The sequence below is a fragment of the Ambystoma mexicanum genome, chromosome 3q (assembly GCF_040938575.1).
Source record: "Ambystoma mexicanum isolate Mex_15411 chromosome 3q, UKY_AmexF1_1, whole genome shotgun sequence".
Classification (NCBI taxonomy): Eukaryota; Metazoa; Chordata; class Amphibia; order Caudata; family Ambystomatidae; genus Ambystoma; species Ambystoma mexicanum.
The window spans coordinates 1,283,105,085-1,283,123,714 of NC_090926.1; the positions used below are offsets into that span (position 1 = coordinate 1,283,105,085).

At 47.9% G+C, this 18,630-nt stretch overlaps 1 protein-coding gene across 1 annotated transcript in view; it reads left to right on the top strand.

Moving 5' to 3' along the window:
• LOC138447881 (mitochondrial adenyl nucleotide antiporter SLC25A23-like) overlaps window positions 1-18,630 on the top strand; it is a 538,577-nt gene that overhangs the window by 379,532 nt on the left and 140,415 nt on the right. The window lies entirely within an intron of this gene.

The window sequence follows — 18,630 nt, forward strand, 5'->3', positions numbered from 1 at the left end:
TACAGAGTTTTCAGTTTATGAGTTTCCTGGCAGAGAGTGTACCGGGAGACTCACTTTGAATTGGTATGTTGAAAAGAGACTTGGTTATATTAAGTTCTTGTTTTCTTTGAACATTTTGTTAACCAGAAACTTTCAAAAGACTTGCCTTTTGCCATAATTGAATCTCTATTCTGGAAAATACATTTATTTTCCCATCATGAAAAGTAGTAAAGACTTTCTATTACCTTATCCAAACCAACACTGTAGAAATTATACTTTGTTTCATCATTCTGAGAGACTGGAAGAAATGTTCTCATTTCCAATTCAATCTCATGGAAGGAACATTTCTTTTGTCATCTGGAAGAGAGTATTAGGTAAAAGAGACTTTTGTAATGCCCGCAAGAGACTGGTTTTGACACAGAATATTGTGAATAATTTGCCTGAAATAATCCAGGGGAAGGGAGCTAGCCCTTGAGTACAGGAAGTGTTTTTTTGTTGAAGTTATGTGTTTGAGTTAGTGCGCTTTTCTGTTGAGTTAAACTTTAAAAGATTTACCTTGCACATTTTGTTTGCATGTTTGCTGACCCCTCACACAGGGTATCACTTCACTTCTTATCTCCTCCTCAGTATGGGTCTCATACTCCTTGTTTGCAGGATGCACTGACCTGCCAGGGCTTTATCCTTCTTTATTCACTCTTTCTTTCATCCACGTCACAACAGCTTTCCAACGTTGGATCAATGACCTCTTTATGATAAAGTTTGTATTTGCTTTGCTTCCAATTTTCAAGGTTTGGGTCGCTGACCCCTTTTCAACACTGTCTGTATGTATAACAGTTCCTCTTTTTAAGTTTTCTGCTTTCGTCTCACTTTTAACTATGTTCACATACACATTATTCCTTCTTTTGGAATACTGGGTCTCGACCCTTCTTTCACAATATTCTCATTTGCATCAAGTCCTTTGTTGTTTTCAATGGCTTTCTCTCGTGTCTTCAGCACAACACAGCATTCGCTCTCAGGCACCCCGGTAACCCATTCTGTCTCCCTGGGCTTACCTGGCGACTCTGGTCGTCCTTGCAATTCCTCTTTGGCTTCTCGCTCGGTCCGCTGACTAGGCATACGTCCTCTCAGTCGGTCTGTCTTCGCTTTGGTTTCTCTTGCTCCTGGCGGTTTCTGATGCTCCCGGTTAGCAGACTGCTTTTGGCACGGTCCTTCCTCACACCGTCCTTTTTAGTCTCTATGGTGCGGCTCACAATACTCTGGTGTCTGGCGTCTTTGTCGGTGTTCACACAGGTTGCTGACAGCCTTAGTCTCTTCCACTCTCCTCCATTGCTATCAGCTGTAGCCGTTTTAAACTACCCGACATAAGTCAAAAGTTTCTAAATACTAGAACGCACCATTGGCTTACCGCCGCTAGTCATCTTCATTACTCCATCCCTCTTCCTCGTCTTAGTACTTAAATGGGAGGGGGGCGAAACAGGGTATTTGGTTGGAAAAACCTGGGATTTCTTCCTCTATGTTGCAATAAGCCATACAGGTATGTTGTACAGGTGTATGGGTGTCATGTGAAACTAGGATCGCCTAGCAGATTCATCACCGCAGGTGTGTGCACTTGTTGCGGGTATCTTAGCGAGGAGAACATGTGAAGTAGAGAGGCAGCATTTGAATCGCGGCGGTCAGGTGCCTCATAGTTGAATCCTCTGAGAATGATAGTAGAAGTGGTGGAGGATTTAAGAAAATTGTTCAGCAGACATGGAAATTGATTCTCAAAAAGCTGCATTGGTTCTGGAGGTGGATAAACCAGGAGTAAATAGGTAGTATGGTGATGTATGCGCAGTTTAATATGCAGACATTCACAGCCATCAATTGGGTGGCAATGGACTTTGTGTATATCAAGGGTGTCTTTAAAGATTACAGCAACACCGACCCCCTTGTGCGTAATACGAGCAGCGTGGAGGATATCGAAGCCAGCTGGAGTAGTCAGAGTGGCAGCATGAAAGGCAGCAGAATGTTGCCAAGTTTCAGTAATAGCCATAACACATATATTATTTCAGACTATGAAGTTGGCGACCGCAGTAGAATGTTTAACGAATGACCAGGCGTGGCTCAAATAGGAGGGTATACAGGGTGAGCAAGTTTACTAAGTGAGGTTTTTCCTGGCGTAAAAGACAAAAGGCCAGCTATCTGAGTGGCATTAGGTGTAACTGGTAGTAAGGCATTATAAGTGATAAGACGGCACAGACCAAATTAGCGTAACTGTTGGTCTCTGAAGTGAAAGTGATACTTGAGGTACAGATGTAAAAACGTTCAACATATTACATTGGACAGCCACGGCAGATGACACAGCAGCAATAGTTGCAGAGACTTCAGAGTCAATAGACATAGCAGAAACAGGCACAAGCAAATAGCTGTTGGGGGGACCAGGGTCTATAATATGCAGATGGCCGGGTGCCGACTCGGAAATAGTCACAATATGACACCGTTTTGTCTTGTGCATTTGGGAGAGATGTCTTAAATAGTAATTGTGATTTATCAGTGGATTGCTTAATACTAACAATGTTAGTCATCACATTGTGAGATAAGTAACTGGCAATGCTACAGTGCTGCCGGTGCTTCTAGAAGTGAGGCGAGGACTTGATGCTTAAGATGCAAAGTTATGCTCAAGTTTCTTCATCGTGCTGTCAACAAGGCCAATAGGATTAGCCTTGGCAGGGGAAGGCTTGATAAAGGATTTATAGAACAGCCAAAAAAAGTACCTGAAAAAACAGACAGACAGCAACCTGCACCAGACGCCTGCTTTCGACTAATACGTCACAGGGCGCAATGATTTGTGGGAGTTATAGTTCCCACACCAAGTAATACACTATATCGCAGGAGTCCGGAAAGTGGTGCCGAAAGCAATCACAACACAGACACGGTGGCGAACCTGAGGATGTCAACCCTTCTCCCCTTGGGGGGGAGGGGGACCTTTCCCATGGGGCCAGGGCGGCACGTCCACAGTACAATAGTCCCCCGGGGGGTGGTGCACCAGGGGAGGATCACATGGGGATGGAAACCCCCTATGGGATTGGGCACAACTATTCTCAGGGAAGGCAGTATGCCCCTGCCTAAATTCATCCAACCCTCTTCTCAAATACCAAATCCTCCTCCCCATCTCTAGCGCAAACATGCTCTGTTGCTGGACTAGTCACTTTAATATACTTGACAAATCTTAAATACAAGAGAATACTAAGTATCCTGCATCTGAGTTGAAAGTGAGTACTGTGAAGAAAAAGATGACGGAGAGTCTGATGATCACTCGGGAGAAACAGAGTGATGGTCTAGTTTCTCATGAGATGTAATTTGCCTGATCGAATACAACAAACCAGTTCAGAAGTTCAAAAGCAGCTCAGCTGGGAGACAGAGTGCGAACGAGCCTCCGAGGAGGTACTGCAGGAGCCGTGCACTGGGCGGGCAGAGAGAAGCTATAAGGGGAGCCGTGAACCAAGGGGTAGGAGAGCTGGAAGGATTATTTGTGCTGCTGCTGAGACGTACCGCTGAGCATCCTAGGCTCCAGCGAAACACCTGTGAGGAAGGACACGCCGGGCAGAGAGTAAATGCCTGCAGAACTGCTGCAAGCCCCACCATTTACCTGAACGCTACCGGAGCCTCAAGGAACAATGCAGCTTCCAGGGAAATGCTGGTATCTACTGAGAAGAAGCAAACAGGTATGCGGGATCCCTAGTGGGCGTTGGAGATCTGGGGAAGTAAGGGGGTAAATTGAGATATTGGGACCCTGAAGGGACCTTGCGAGACTTGGACCGGCGCCCATATGGAAATGAAAGTATAAGAGGTTCGGGACCCCGGGAACCACCAAGAGAATAGAATCGTATGCTTGGCAGGAGAGTGAACTGAACGGATATGATAACGAAATCCAAGCGTGGGGCACGCACCCATCTGAAAGGCAAGCTCATAAGTTAAGGAAGCATGCAAGGATCTGGGCACCCTGTGAAAGAGAGACAGCCCCTGAGAGGACATTAGGCTGGCAGGAGAGTGAACCAAGCTCTATTGGGAGCCTGGGTGCCGCACCCATGTGAGATGTTGAGTGGGTTAAGGACCCCGCAACTCATAAAAGGAATCCTACACTCGATAGCACACTTTATCAGGTTGGCATGATAAGGACCTGTGAATTCAAAACACGCATCCCTGGGAATTGTCCTGTGGCGTTTGCCTAAGAGGATAAAGGGGTTCAGAAACTAAGGAAGAGAGAGAAGGAGAAGTCTAGGGGAGAGGAAGCCAACCCTGGAGCTTTGAAGTCCTACATGTGTGTACATAGTTTCATCATCCTTGGATTACCCGAGAGACTGGCAACCTTTCTATTCGTTGGAACTACCAAGAACACTTTATTCTGTGAAGAGATCATCCTCGCTGTCAGGCCGGGGACTGGCCTGGGACTGCGGGTGCGTCGCAGGTGCACGCGCGTCTCGCGGCAATAATACGCGGGAGCCGGGGTGCTAGAGAACCTTCCTTTATTAACATGAGGCGGCAACTGCCGAACTTCCCCCCCGCCCCTCCCCTTCACCCGACGTCACGTCCTGGACGTCCTTTACGTAGCGGCCGCAACGGCGGCCGGCCCACGCATAACGATGCGGGTGGACTGACATCTCCCCCCTTTTTAACATGAGGGGTGCTCCTGTCTCCTTACCCCATTTCTTCTATCAGGCGGAGCGGCTTGATGCGACTCCTCTGAGGGCGCCTCACCCCGCACGGTGTCGAGCAGTCTCTGGCCGGGGTTGCACCGTCCTTTTCTGTTTCTGACTCCTCGGCGTCTCCTTGGTATGGTTCCTCTGAACGGCCATTTCCGTCACTGTCTCTGTCCCATTCCCACCGCTCTACATGGTGGGGCTTTACCCGCTTGAACTGTGAGCTGTTTCGGGTTATCGACGTGCAGTCGCTTCTTTGTGCTGTGACCATTGTTCCTTTCTTATGAGTGATGATGAGGGGGTCGGGTGCGAATGTCGCTTCTTCCTTCCTGTGCTTGGGTTGTCTGACCCATACCTCATCGCCTGTCTGCATAGGATTTTCTCTCGCCCTTCTCTTTCTGTCCGTTGCTTCCTTCATTTGCGCCTTATTCCTCTCGTCGTTGACTCTTGCTTCTCGTTCAAGGCTTGTCATACCCTTGGGTCTTGGGTCCTCTGGTAGCCTTGTGGTGATTGGCCTCCGGAATAGCAGGTCTGCCGGGCATATGCCGGTGGTGCTGTGTGGTGTGTGACGATACTCCCTGAGCAGTTGATTGAGAGCCTGCTCGAACGGTTTGTTTTGGATGTGGGCAATCTGTAGTGTTCTCTTGATGTTGGTCATGAATCTTTCGACCATGCCATTTGCCTGAGGCCATCGGGGAGTTATCTTTTGGTGTTGGAATCCCATGTATCGTGCAAACTTTTGAAACTCGTGACTTATGAAAGTGGGGCCGTTGTCTGACTTTATCACTTTGGGAATCCCGTACGCTGACAGCATCCGGTCGAGGGCAAGGATAACACTCGATGTTGCGCTGCTGTCCACGATCTGGGCGTCGGGGTATCTCGAATGTGCATCCATGAGTACCACGACGTGCGTGCCGTCATTCAATGGTCCGAACAGGTCCACTGCCAGTTCCTCCCACACTTTAGTGGGAAGCGGTGACATTTGTAGCGGATTTGGGTGTGGCGGCGGAGCTACCTGTGCACAGATGTGGCATCCTCCTATGATTGTTTCTACTAGGCTGTCAAGCTGCGGGAACCACACCTTCTGCCGGAGAAGCCGTTTCGTGGCCACTATCCCACGATGTCCTTCATGGGCCAAGTGTATCGTCCTTTCCCGGAGTGCCCTCGGAATGACGACCTTGCACCCTTTTAGCAGTACCATGCCTTCCACCACTGTCAATTCGTCCCGGACTAGATGTAGTCCCTTAACTTCTTCCTTGACTTCGTCCGCTTCTGCCTTTGCTTGCTGCCTCATGAGGGCCCTTTTGTCTGTTAGAAGGCAATGTCTGATGATGCGTAGTGCGGGATCAGATTCCGACTGAGCAGTTATCTCTGCCCATCCTATGGGTAGCGGCTGTAGGTGGTGAATGACGTAGTTAATGTTCGCATCCGCGATGGAGGGTTGAGACACCGTGGATGCCGTGGGGTGCCGAGAGAGATAGTCGGCTGGATTGTCCTCCTTTCCGGGCTGGTGCTTAACCGTGAATTGGCAGTCTTGTAGTCTCAAACCCCATCTGGCTATCCTTGGTGGCATGACGGCTTTGGGATTTCCGTAGATAGTCAGGAGGGCCTGGTGATCCGTGACTATTGTGAATCTCTTGCCGAAGAGGAACAGGTGAAAGTATTCGCAGGCCCATACTACCGCCAGGCTTTCCTTTTCCGCCTGGGAGTATGCCTGTTCAGTGGTTGTCAGGCTCCTGCTGGCGTACGCAACTATGTGGATGTTTCGCGAGTCCTCCGGATCTTTTTGTGTCAGGATGGCACCAAGGCCTACCGGGCTGGCGTCCACAATCACCTCGGTGTCACGCCGGGCGTCGTAATACGCCATGTCTTCTGCCTGTGAAATGGCGCTTCTGATGGCTTCGAATGCCTCTTGACACTCTTTTGACCATACGAACGGCGTGTCCTTTCGCGTGAGCAGTCGAAGGGGGTTGCTGACCGTGGCATAGTCCTTTAGATATCTAGAGCAATAGCTGGCTAGGCCCAGGAATGAGCGCAGGTCCGTTGTGTTTATGGGTGGGGTGGCAGAGTTGAGCGCTTCTACCTTTTCCGGGTCCGGCCTCATGCCTTTCTCCGAGAAGATGTGGCCAAAGAACCTCAGCGACCCCTTGGAGAATTCGCACTTCGCCTTCTTTAGCGTGAGGCCAGCCTCTTCCATCGCCTGACATACTTTGTGGAGCACCCTGTCGTGTTCTTCCTGCGTTTTACCGTATACCAGGACGTCATCCGAATAATTCAGGCAGTTTGGTATGTGTCGAATTACTTTGTGAATCTCTTCTTGGAAGATCTCGGCCGCCGACGAGATTCCGAAACTGAGTCTTTTGTACTGAAATCACCCAAGGTGGGTGACAAACGTGGTGATGTATCTGGATTCGGCTGCAATTTCGATCTGGTGATATCCTTTGGTTAGGTCCAGTTTTGAAAAAACTCTTGATCCGTATAGAAGGTGGATCATATCTGTGATCCTGGGCGCCTGGTGTCTCTCTCTCTCGATGGCGGTGTTGGCTCGGCGCATGTCGACGCACAAGTGGATGGACCCGTCCGGTGACTTTTTGGGGACTGGGACGATGGGTGAGACCCAGGGGGTGGGCCCCGAGACTGGTTCAATAACGCCCATCTTGATCAGTTTATCCAGTTCTTCTTCCACTTGTCTTTGAATGTTGAATGGAATGCCGCGGTAGTGTTGGGCTACTGGTTTGACGAGTGGGTCTATGTGCAGGTGTACTTTCCGGTGTTTTAGTTTTCCTAGGCCGTGGAATAATTTAGGGAAGGTCTGTTCAATTATTTCCGGCTTGGCAAAGTACTTGTGGGCCATCAGCTGATAGAGGATGTGTACCAGGCCCATCTCCACAGCTGTCCTGAAGCTTAGGATGCAGCCACTGTCTGCTTCCGTTCTGAGGATGTGTAGTGGGATTCTCGCGGAGTGCTGTTTGTGAGAGCACCACGCTGTTATGGTGCCTTTGCACGGTAGAGGTGTCGTGGATCCATACGGGTAAATGTCTATTTCAGCCTTCTTGATTTTGGGAGGTGGAGTCAGTGCTTCATAGGTTTGTTCATTTATGATGTTCACCGTGGCCCCGGTGTCTATGAGAAATTTCACCGGCGTGTTGTTTACATTCAATGTGAGTATGGGACTGTGCTGTGTGGCTGACGTGTTAGTCTTGACGGCCCATACGTAGCCCTTTTTTCTCAGGTCATCCCCTGAAGATGGGGTGTCGCTGCTGGTGGGGGATTGCGTTTCTATGTAGCGGACATATCGTCTTCTGTGAGAGCGACGCGTGTCCTCTGACGAGCGTCTGTCGTCCCGGGAGTAGTGGCTGGATCTGCTGCTGTCCTCTCTTTTTGTCGGCTTCCTGTCGCTCTCTCCTCTGGGTTTGGGCGGGCTTTGCCGGCTGTATCGGCGTCTATCTTGAGTTCGGGGTCTACCCTGTGCAGTCATGGGGGCGTTCTTGCACGTGGCCCTGAAGTGGTCCATGCCTCCGCATGCGGCGCATTGTTGTCCCAGGGCCGGGCAGTCCCCAACGTGTGGATATTCGTACCCGCACTTGTAACAGGTGGCCTCTGTGCGTTTCCCGCCCTGGCCGGGGCTTGCGTATAGTTTGTTGACGGATTCTGCGGGTTCTCCTGGCTGTTGGATGGAGACTTTCCCCAGGTTGTCCAGTTGTGAGTCCACGGCGGCCTCCATGCGAGCCAGTGCTAGGATCTCTTCAAGTGACCTTTGTTTTTGCAGGAGCTGTTTACGAAAAGGTTGCGAGAGGCAGCCTGCGATCACCTGTGATCTGAGAGCTTCTTCGTTTGAATATCTGTGAAATTCGCAGTGTTTTAGTTTTATGCGCAGGCGGATCACGAAATTGTCGATGGATTCGCCCTTTTCCTGCCTGGTCGTATGAAATACGTGACGTTCATAGTCGACGTTTGTGTGTGGAGCGAAGTATTCAGATAGTTTAGTGTGGAGTTGACCATAAGTTACTGTGTCGACGTCGAGTAGCTCTCCGGCTATGTCTCTCACTGCTGGCCCGACCGCCATGAACAGTGTGTTCTTCAGTCTTGCGTCATCAGTAAGTCCTATCGCCCCCGTGTAAAATTTGAAGTCCCTGAGCCATATCGTCCAACGGGGCCCCAAGTTTGAAGTGTCTCTAATTTCAAAGGGGTTTGGCATGTGCATCACCTGCGCTGCTCCTCCTTCTGTGTGAGGGGGCGGATTGACGCCTTGAGTGCCGTCGCCACCTCCTGGCGAGGCTGCTGCGGTGCTTGCTCCTCCTGTGGATGAGGCAGGAGTGCTTGCGGTATCCGACATCTTAACCCACTTACCGCCGACCGGTGTGCCTTTAACGGTGGGGTGCGCCTGCCCTCCTTTTGTGGCTGTGGGGTTGTGCCTGCTGGTCCTGCACCCTTATGTAGCTGTGGGGCTGTGCCAGCTGTTCCTGCACCTCTGCTGTGACTGTGGGGCAGCGTCTGCTCGTGTGGTCCGACACCGCCGTCGGCTGTTGGCAGCTCCCTGCTGTCAAACGTCGTGGAGGTGCGCCGACGCGCCGAGCCGCACGATTGCGGTCCTCCCCTCGGCACTCGTGGGCCGTATCACCCTCGTCGCCATTTGTCAGGCCGGGGACTGGCCTGGGACTGCGGGTGCGTCGCAGGTGCACGCGCGTCTCGCGGCAATAATACGCGGGAGCCGGGGTGCTAGAGAACCTTCCTTTATTAACATAAGGCGGCCGAACTTCCCCCCCGCCCCTCCCCTTCCCCCGACGTCACGTCCTGGACGTCCTTTATGTAGCGGCCGCAACGGCGGCCGGCCCACGCATAACGATGCGGGTGGACTGACACTCGCACTGTTAATAGTGTCAGGGTAGAAAGTTGGCTTCTGGGACATGGCAGTGACCAGGCCTTTTAGTTTTGGACTTTCTGACAATTTCACCAGTGTTCTTTGAGGCCGGGAAACCCCTCTTAGCTTTAGGAGTGGGGAGGCATTTTCCAACGTTTTCTTAATTAATAAATGTTGCTACCCAAAAATATGCCACCATGGTCACAGCGCCTTACTTCTGCCCCCTTACAACGGTTAAAAATAAAATGCACTGAGGCAGCAGGGGTAGGGAGCACAAAACTCCCGTTACAGCCGCTGCGCTGCGTCGGTCTGCAGGTTGACACCGTATAAATGTCGAATTAAGTAAAGTTGTCAACAGCACATCTGCGCAGGACCCGGATCGCATCAAAAACCAACAAAGATGCACAGGTGCAGTGCAATAAAAATAGAAACAACAGGGAGAAATTAACTTTACCAGTTCAATTCAGGCGCAAAAAACAGCACCACATTTCGCGCATAGCCCCACGCCAGCCGTGGAAATGCCCCCACGGGCCATGGCATCTCTGAACTGTGGCAACTGTGCCCCACAGTTCATGTAGCAGGAGCCCTCCACCGTAGGAACCCACCGCCATCTAGTGGTTGGTTAAGAGTATTACAAGTTGTTTACTGGAAAGGAAAATAGAGGCCTCGTGAGCAGGGCCACTATTTCACATATGCTGAGCTGTAGTACTCACCACCTCGGTACTAAAGACAGAATCATTTTCCATCCACTCCACTTAGCGCTCCTTTTCCTGTCCACCCTCTACAAAATACAGAATAAAAAAACAGCAGAAAGGTAACTCAGGCGAGTGTAATCTGTTCAGGTAAAAAAAAGATCCATCCCTTGGAGTCGGGGAGTGGATGTAGGCAAAGCTCTGGCTTGGGTCGCAGGGGCTGGCATTAAAGCTGGTCTTTGCTCTCACGAGACAGCCAGCTAGCTCGGGAAGGGCCAGGGAGGCCCGTACAGATGAACGAACTGCAGACTCCCAAGTCCCCACAAAGCCACAAAAAGCTTCCTTGCCCGGAAACAACATGTCACCTTGTGTACCGCTGCCAGCCAGGATGCCACTTTAGTCACTACATGGGAAGGGTTCCACTTCCTCCCAGGCTCATGCCTGAGGGCACTGGCTGATGAGAGAATGGAGGGCTCTGACATAGTCAAATTCCTGCCATCATTGGTCCAAAAATCAACTATCGGGACCGCCTGCTTATGGGTATCGCACAAAAACACGCGGCGAAACTGCAAGTCCTGCAGAATAGCGCAGTCCGTATCGTTCCCAATATCCGTCCAAGAGCGCAAGGGCCCTTCGCTGGCTACCGGTGAGAGGACGTCTGAATATCCCTTTTTATCTATCACACATACATGCATCTGTGCTAAAGGTCCTACCTATTGAAAGAGAGGATTCGGGCGGAACGTCATACTCCGTCATCACGTCGTGGCAGGCCGGAGAGGGCAGGCAGTTTGGTCCTTTGACTTTCCTGCACCTTCCTCTGGAACAAGTTGCCAATCTCTCGGAGATGCCAAACCTCTCTCCTGTCTTCTAAGAGAGCATTGAAGCCTTGCTTTTTTACGGGATTGTATTGCTTTCATGCCCGACCCTCTCCTGCTGATGTCTTGCTTCTCATTCTTTCCTTCTGATCTCATTGTTGGTCTGTGTGTTATTCTCTTATTCTCTGTTTTTATCTTTTAGACTGCTTTCACTTTCTGCTGCTGTGTCCTAGTGCTTGTACTCGGCCGTTCTCGTTTACTGTGTGTTTCCTCTTGTTTGTAGCTCGTTTTTAATCTTTATTGTCGCTGCCTTCATGTTTGTTTGTGCTCATGTTTTTCGTGTGCCCGTTTGGCTTTGGGTCTGAGGCGCTATACAGATGACTAAACTAAACAGGTAGGTTGTCATCAGTTAGGTGTACATTTGCATTTCTATGTTTCACTGGTGGAGATGAAGGCACTTTCATAGGACATCCATGCCAGGTTTTGTGTGGACTCAGGCCGGTCCTCCAGTTGGTGGTGGTCCTTATGCTGAAGAGTACCAAGAAAACTACCTGCGGACACTTCAGGCCAGTTTCCTGACAGATTTTAGACAGCTTATTTTTAGCACCCCCTTTCGCCTCTCCACTGCCCTTGCCTATTGGGCATGGTGTAGGAAGTTGAGATTATGTTGGACGTTGAGGGCATTAAAAAGTTCCTTTACTACTTTGGCGACAAAATGCTTTCCTCTGCATCTGTTTATACAAAGGGGTAAACACAGAATTTAGCACAAAGTCTTCGATTGAAATAACATCTTAACTCCAGAATGCATATGCCCCGATCCAGCTGGCGAATATAGGGCCACTAGAATATATTGCAGATTATTCCGACAAGGTAACAGAACTAAGTCCATCTGATCTCTATCATGCTCCTGCCAGTGAATATATCCTGGAGCACAAGGATATAGTGCAGATTATTCCGACATGGTAACAGAACAAAGTTCATCTGATCTCTATCATGCTCCTGCCAGTGAATATATCCTGGAGCACAAGGATATAGTGCAGATTATTCCGACGAGGTAACAGAACTAAATCCATCTGATCTCTATCATGCTCCGGCCAGTGAATGTATCCTGGAGCACAAGGATATAGTGCAGATTATTCCGACATGGTAACAGAACTAAGTCCATCTGATCTCTATCATGCTCCTGCCAGTGAATGTATCCTGGAGCACAAGGATATAGTGCAGATTATTCTGACGAGGTAACAGAACTAAGTCCATCTGATCTCTATCATGCTCCTGCCAGTGAATGTATCCTGGAGCACAAGGATATAGTGCAGATTATTCCGACGAGGTAACAGAACTAAGTCCATCTGATCTCTATCATGCTCCTGCCAGTGAATATATCCTGGAGCACAAGGATATAGTGCAGATTATTCCAACGAGGTAACAGAACTAAATCCATCTGATCTCTATCATGCTCCGGCCAGTGAATGTATCCTGGAGCACAAGGATATAGTGCAGATTATTCCAACGAGGTAACAGAACTAAATCCATCTGATCTCTATCATGCTCCGGCCAGTGAATATATCCTGGAGCACAAGGATATAGTGCAGATTATTCCAACGAGGTAACAGAACTAAATCCATCTGATCTCTATCATGCTCCTGCCAGTGAATATATCCTGGAGCACAAGGATATAGTGCAGATTATTCCGACGAGGTAACAGAACTAAGTCCATCTGATCTCTATCATGCTCCTGCCAGTGAATGTATCCTGGAGCACAAGGATATAGTGCAGATTATTCCGACGAGGTAACAGAACTAAGTCCATCTGATCTCTATCATGCTCCTGCCAGTGAATGTATCCTGGAGCACAAGGATATAGTGCAGATTATTCCGACGAGGTAACAGAACTAAGTCCATCTGATCTCTATCATGCTCCTGCCAGTGAATGTATCCTGGAGCACAAGGATATAGTGCAGATTATTCTGACGAGGTAACAGAACTAAGTCCATCTGATCTCTATCATGCTCCTGCCAGTGAATATATCCTGGAGCACAAGGATATAGTGCAGATTATTCCGACGAGGTAACAGAACTAAGTCCATCTGATCTCTATCATGCTCCTGCCAGTGAATGTATCCTGGAGCACAAGGATATAGTGCAGATTATTCTGACGAGGTAACAGAACTAAGTCCATCTGATCTCTATCATGCTCCTGCCAGTGAATATATCCTGGAGCACAAGGATATAGTGCAGATTATTCCGACGAGGTAACAGACCAAAGTCCACCTGGATAAACAGTCCATAAGGTGATTCCTAAGGAAGTGCTCACGTTGCCTCAATGGCATGTTCTAATATTGCATAATTATGTTAGAGGGGTCCTGTTGCCCTAACCGTATTCGACTTATCGAGGGCGATGCACATGGAATCCCATGGATTCAATTCATGGGATATACTCAAGCACCTATTCAGCTCAACAAGGCATGAGGCAGTTGTGCCTTTTTTAATTAGCAATTGGAACACAGGACTTCTGCACCGACTGGTCTAGTAATGTGTACAATCACTATTATAGGAGAGTCATTCAATCAACGAGCCTTGAAAAAGACCTGTGTGGGCTGAAACACTTGGTGGCAGTCGCATATGAACTTGTGTGTAGACACGGAATATTATAAAAATATAAATACAGAGAATGTTTCTGTTCATGGTAATTGAGTTCACACACTGGTGTGTGTTGTAAGTAATAGTGTACCAATTAGGGATTGACTTAAGCGCTTTCTTGTCACATGACCCATTCCTCCAAAGTACTAATATGGTAGCCGTGGGGTTACTAATATTCTCTTTTAAGTCCTACTCCTGGCCATTTTTTGTTAGTTCAATCCTTTTGGCTGTGCACAAACATGGGCTCACACGGAGCCCAGCCCTGCACCCCCTAGAGTAGTTTAAACTGGCCTAGACTGGTTTTCTGGCATTGTGGGTGTAACTGTGTGTGTGGAGATTTCTTAGGTCACCCTGATTATATGGCCAGTAAAAACCTTTGTGTGTCTGCTTGGTGTGTGATTGAAGCACTGGCTTGGACACGCCCATGTGTGAACATGCAGATCAAGGCCCATGTGTGTGAACGTGCAGATCAAGGCCCATGTGTGTGAACGTGCAGATCTAGGCCCATGTGTGTGAACGTGCAGATCTAGGCCCATGTGTGTGAACGTGCAGATCTAGGCCCATGTGTGTGAACGTGCAGATCTAGGCCCATGTGTGTGAACGTGCAGATCTAGGCCCATGTGCAAACTTGCAGGTTTGTTTTATTTTATTTTTTTATTTTATTGGTTTAAATACAAACTTTTAAAGTATTACAAATCGTCATCACATTTCATCATAACTTATTTAGGCCTCCAAATACCTATCAGTCCATACTCAAACCTAATCCCTTTATTGATAGTTCATTCAGGTCTGTGATGTCTCTAGTTTTAACATGCTTTCAATCACTGCTAACAGAGACGTCAATGGAATTATTAGTTTCATGTCAATGCCGTTAAACATTCTCTGCCACCAATCGTCTGCACACAAGGATGGGTGTTTTTCACTCCAAGGACCCAAGTATATCGATCACACATTTCCCAGTTTGCGACAGAACAGCACCAGTTGTTTGAGAGACTCCACGTCACGCCTGCAGAATCGACAGCATGCATCTAGGGCTGCATTACGTGGCCATGTACAGAGCCGCTCTTTACTTTTAAAGGCATTTAGACGAACCAACATGAAAAGTCTCCTTGCAATAGGGTTGGGAAACAACTGTACATATTTTTGAAGCATGTTAAATCCCCTTGCTTCACTTGGCGAGTTGACCATCAAACGGTTGTCAGATCTCTCGGAACAGGTCACCTCCCAGTCCGCACGCCAGATTTTTAGTTTTGTTGCGTTGGGGTTATCATGCAATGTTTCCAGGTTGATATCGAACTCCACTAGCAGACTTTCACAGCGATTGACCCACATTGAAACAATATCGTGTCTGTCCAGGGATGCACCGTGAAGAATTTGGAATTGCGGAATTTTCTCACGCGCTCTTGTTTTGCGGTATAAGGCCAACAGATTCCAGTTAATTCTGGTGTGTGGAGAAATTAGGGCTAACTCATACCTTATTCAAGCCATTGACGCGCCTTTTAGTAAGCCTAATGCTTTTGACCAAAACGTGTTCTCTCTTTTTTTTTTTTTACATCTTTTTATTGACATTTTAAGCCAAAATAACAGTAGATTCCAAAGGATTTTTGTTTGTACAAAAAATATACAGTAAAGATCATAGTGTACGTTCGCAGGTCGGGTTTGAATGTGTCCATCGTTCGTTGAATATTGTCTTCTTAAAGACCCCCCCAGCAAACTTTCCGTATACACCCTAGATAAGATCAATTGTGAACATTACATTTCCCAATATAGAGTGTTAATTCCCCAAAAAAACTTGTCCCCCTCTCCCCCCTAACTGAGTTACATAACAAGCACAATAACGTTGACAAGCATTACTCGTGCAAATAAGTCTTCCTCATTAAGCTACACAGCGTCTTTGTGCATGGCACTTAAAAATGACATTAAGAGTTGTACAGTCAGCCTTAACGGGCAGGCTATTGGAGAGCTCAGGAGCTGGTCTCGTCTTCACTGTCTCGAGTGGTTGATAGGTATTCACGTAGTGGGGCCAAATGTCCTTAGGTCTGCACGCCGCCGACACGGATCGAACATATTGTTCTTCAATCTCTTGGACGTACAATAAGTCCTTCAGCCAGGTCTTATGATTTGGGGTTGTTTTAGCTTTCCAGACCTGCAAAATGTTCCTCTTGGCCACCATACCTGCAATAGCTACAAAGCGACGGATCTTGACTGATGTCTTGCCAATGTCTCCCAGCAAGTACTTTAGCGGTGTTGCCGGTATAGAAAGCCCAACAATGTCACTAACTGTCTCAGCAACTTCTTCCCAGAATGCTCTGACCGGGGGACAGTTCCAGTACATATGAATAGAGTTCGCCACGTTGGAGTTACATTTGGGGCAGTTTGCTTGCCGAGCTGGATTACATTTGGAGGCTTTGTGCGGTGTAATGTGCAGGTGATTCAGGATCTTAAATTGTATTAATCGGAAGTTGGCATTTAGCGAGATGTATTTAGTCTACTGACAATATTTGATCCCTTTTAGTGTCATCTATGGCGATTCCCAGGTCCCGCTCCCAGTTTTGTTTCATACAGTTTTTAGAAGGGGTATATGCCTGTGGTGCCCTGTAAAGGCTAGATATAGTGCCTGTAAACCCGTCTTGTGACACGGTAGCTGAAATGAATTGGTGAGGTTCTGGGGCATCTGGAAATGTAAGCCACTTTTTCTTGCATGCTGCTTTTAGCCGGTAGTATTGTAGTGTAATGATAAGACCGGTGCCCAGTTTGTCACGCACTAACTGTAGTATGGCAAACTTTCCCCCAGGGTACAGATCTCCTAGCCTCATCTCTTTATCAGGGTCCCATCATTTTTGAATTGCGGTGTCGAACGAGGGTTCTAACCCAGGGTAGTGTCACAAGGAAAGAAACGGCCAGAAAGGGGTTTCGCATCCCACTCTAGTGAATAGGGACGACCAGGCTCGGACCGTAGAGGCCACCGGATCTATATCTGTGATGTTCCCCTTGACCGTAGAGAACGGCATCGCCTGAATATTGGAAGTGGCCGCTGCAAACCTTTCGGCACGTACATGGGCATGTGGTTCGGCTGTGGTAGCCCAATATTGAGCATAGTGTGCCTGTGCCGCGTGATAGAATAATAAATAGTCAGGGGCCGTCAAACCGCCAGTTTCATATCTTTCACACATCTTCAGCCAGTTGAGCCTGACCCCCCACCACACACAAAAGTGGTGGAAAGTTTTTGCAATTTTTGTAAAAATTCCCTTCTCGGCCAGACGGGGACACCACAAACCAAGTAAAGGAGTTTAGGGACCACAACCATTTTAAGTAGGGTGACTCGGCCGTATATAGACATTGGTAAAGCCCCCCACATTTTGAGTTTATGTTCCAGGGTATGCAAATATGCTTCGTGATTATTTGTAAGGAGTGTTTGTCTGTCTGTGGACATTATTATCCCTAGATAACGTACGGTAGTGGGGGACCGTTTAAACCCAGTTAACGCTGGTGACTGTTTGGTGGCTGGAGTCAGCGGGATAACCTCAGACTTTGCTTGGTTTATTTTATAGCCCGAGTAAATGGAAAAAGTGGAAATCGCATTCATGATAGGGGGTAGGTGTGTCTCAGGGTACCTCACATAAATCATTGCATTGTCAGCGTATAATGAAAGGAGCTGTGGGGAACCTCTGATACGGAGGCCCCTCCATGTGTGTTCATGTCTGATCTTGGCAGCCATACCTTTAATAGTGAGGGCAAAAATAAAAGGGGAGAGAGGGCAACCTTGGCGAGTGCCTCCTTCCAGTGTGAAGGGAGATGATATAGTATTGTTTGTTCTTACTCTTGCAGTCGGCTGCTTGTATAGCACTCGTATATACCCTAAAAATGCTGGATCAAATCCCAATTTGGCTAGGACCAAAACGTGTTCTCTAACGTTGCCCAAAGCGTATGAGAGCAACCAGAGCGCGTTTTCTGCTCCATAAGATAGAATCAGAGACACTTTTTGTTGGTAAACATTCTGCACTGCTATTAAACAAACCTTTCCAAATCTTTTGTGCAAAAGAAGTGCCTGACTAGCCAATGGTCGACACTTTCTCAATAGTCCACAGGCCATCTTAAATACTTGTGCTTATCAGCATGCCTAGATATTTTACGCTGCTTGATATGCGCAAGTGTTCTTGTCCCAACTTCCAGGTGGTCTTTTTGTCTAGCCTGTTGCGTGCCGTTCTTAGGTTTTTGAGCAGCAGGATTTCACATTTTGTCGTATTCATTTTCAATTGGTTCAGGGTCACATATTTTTGCACTGCGTCAAGCTTTCTCTGAAGCCCAATTGGTGTTACATCCAGTATGATCAGATTGTTCGCGTATAACAACCAACTAACGTGCGACGTGTGTAATTTAGGTGGAAACGATCGCACAGAGTTTATGGCAGCGCCGATGTCTGATATAAAGAGACTGGAAATTGCTGCAGCCAAGGGACATCCTTCCTTCACTCCCTTGTGGGTCTTAATCTCAACGGACATGGTGCCCAATTGGTCTAGACGGATTCTAATTGAGGTTCCGGTATGTAGGTCTTTAATTGCATCTAGCAAACCGGACGGACAACCCCAAGATCGCAGCTTTTGCCAGAGAATTTCATGATTGATTGTGTCGAAAGCGTAAGAGAAATCAATAAATGCGAGGTCGACTTTAGTATTTGTACGTAGGGCATCCATCTTCAACAGATTAAAAATTAGAAGACTTAAAGAGCATCCAACGTTTTTAACAAAACCATCTTGTCTTTCATCTACACGTTTCGCTTTTATTGACCATTCAATCAGTTTTTTCTGTAGTACTGTTGCATAGATTGTACCCAGAACGTCCAACAGTGCGACTGGGCGGTCATTTTTAGGGCAAGATCTGTTACCTTTTTTGAAAATAGGTACAATTATTGTGGATATCCATGATGTGGGTGTCTGACGTTGTGAATTTATTCTTTCGAATAATT